General features: G+C 41.7%; 1 pseudogene; it reads left to right on the top strand.

Moving 5' to 3' along the window:
* Positions 1-439: 439 nt before the first annotated feature.
* On the top strand, positions 440-1,980 carry LOC103650964 (uncharacterized; annotated as a pseudogene).
* The last annotated feature ends 500 nt before the right edge of the window (positions 1,981-2,480 follow it).

Here is a 2,480-nt window from a genome sequence, read left to right on the forward strand (position 1 = left end):
GTCACCCACCCACTCATAGCTCTTTGCAGCTGGCCATAGTTATAGGCGATGGTCTACACACCACCAAAACAGCAGCGCGAGCTGTCAGAAGCGTCTATCAGAAGCAAGTGCTCTGTCAGAAGCTACCCTCACACACCCGCACAGTTTCAAGCATTCCATAATAACAGAATTAAGTATGTAGTATATCTGAGTACTGATGCCTTACACATATTTTTTTGCAGGCTAAATTCACCTCCTTTTTGGTCCTAGGATTAAGGAAGAAATTGGTGGGTTTATTAATTTTGTATTTTCCAGAATACTATGAAGTCTGTATTATCTGTCAACCAGCTACAAGATGCAGATTTGTGTTTCTGATGATGTTGTTGCTGTTCAAAGAAGCCCTGCGATCCAAAGAAGCCCTTACTGCTTTCTCACTTGTTCTTCATCTTGCACAGTCGAGCTCCCGCATCATGGCTCAGCCTTGAAGGAACAGATTTCTTCAACCAAGATTCCTGCCCGTCTCAAGAGTGGCAGCGGACTATGCTCGGCCTGTGAAAACTTCACGAGCGAAGCCGTCACTTATCTCGGCAAGGAACAAACACAGGACAGGATCATGGAGTTCCTTCATGATGCTTGCTCCCAATCATTCTCCTTTGAACAGAAGGTGATCATCTTGTTGAACATATTTTCTTTATTATTCTTATATATAACTAGATGTGTAGTATTGTAGAAAACTAAAACACTGCTGTGGTTGCAAGATATTGAATGCATAAACATTTTATTCCCATACTATGTGTCTATATACCGTGCTGGGAAGGTGCTGCCTGATATGAATAGTAGTACTACGTGGGTTTATTGTAGTTTTTCTCTAACAACTTCCCTATCTCCGCAGTGTGTCGAGCTGATGGACTCTTATGCGACTCTCCTGTTTGCCAAGATCACGGAGATCAGACCGGAAGCGTTCTGCAAACGGTATGGCCTGTGCAGGGACACGACTCTTCTCTCTGGTGTGGGAAGTGACAGCACGTCTGCACGTGTGTGTTCTGCCACCATCTGCTCGATGAAATCATGTCCAAACTGAAAGATCCAGATGCGGAGGTAATAGCTCTTGCGACATTTACCGTGTTCCCCGCCATGAGTTGTCATCCTGTGTGCCTGACATTTTGGCTTGGTTGTGTTGTGTGTCTGCAGTTTGAGATAATTCAGATTCTTGTCAAGGAGTGCAATAAGATCGAAGGTCACGTCCAGCAGGTAGGCTTTTTGGCTCTTCCTCTGTCCTTGTGATTCTGTGCAAAAGGCGAGCTCGTCCTCTTCCTTAATGAGGTTCTTAAGAGTGTTTCCTCAGCTGTATTGGTTACCCTTACTACTTTGGATTTTGGAAACAGTCCGAGACCCTTATTAGTTAACAATATCATAGTTGTTGCAAAGGTACTCTACTTTTTTTCATCATCTCTTCTTTACCATTCATATCTCCCAGTTGTTGCAAGGGAAAATTAACTCCAGTAATTCTTTCTTGAGGGGTAGAACAGGAGTGTCGTTCTCAGCTTCAATGATTATCAAACAACATGTACTAATTATATTTTAGCAAGCTGGCAGTTGATGTGATTCTCTATGTTTACATTTTGTCAAATTAACGACAAGAGGGTTAAGTTTTAGAAGCAACTACCCTGCACCGGTTAATAATATCTGTGAGGACCCAAGTTGGTCCCAGTCCTCTTCGATTGGTGCTCTGTCCCTGTGATTTGAGGAAAGTTTCAGTACAACACATTGTATTTTGATTAGTGAATGAAGCATTTAGACGATATTGTTGCAGGTGTGCATTCTCTTTCTTACATTTGATTTAAGCTTTCTTATTTGAGCTTTATGATACTATGTACTCAATACTTGTGCTCTTCTAAGATAGGTTGAGCAGATAGTGGTTGAAAGGTCTGAAGGTTGGCATTGTGGATATTTTTGCTATCTTGCATGGATTCCCAGACAATGTGAGGACGGACCAGAAGGGCGAGTTCTGGGTGGCGATCCACTGTCGGAGAAGTATGTATCCTCGGCTAATGAGCTGCCATGTCAAGCTGAGGAAGTTTTTGCTCAGCTTCCCAATCCCTGCCAAGTACCACTACCTGATGCATATCGATAGCAAGCTCATTAATGGTCAACTACTAAATCAGTAGTTTCTTTAATACATCATGCATTATCTAATTTTTATTTTTTCTTATTAAATTGTATGTTGCTGCTGCTCAAGGATTTGAAGCATGAGAAGCGTTGTGGGAGAGAAGCTTTAGTGCAACATTGTTGTTCTATAGGGATCAACGTCCTCAAGGTCACTTGGAAAACTTTCACGAAAAACTCGTAATGCAAGCATATGTTTTATTGGAAAAGTTTTCTAAGCTGAATTTCTGAAAGCCTCCTCACTGCTTTAGTTATGCTGAATTAGAATTTGCAACTAGAGGTTTCTCACAAGTAAATTTCTTAGCTAAAGGTGGATTTTGGTCTGTTCATCGACA

Source organism: Zea mays, chromosome 3, assembly GCF_902167145.1.
Source record: "Zea mays cultivar B73 chromosome 3, Zm-B73-REFERENCE-NAM-5.0, whole genome shotgun sequence".
Classification (NCBI taxonomy): domain Eukaryota; kingdom Viridiplantae; phylum Streptophyta; class Magnoliopsida; order Poales; family Poaceae; genus Zea; species Zea mays.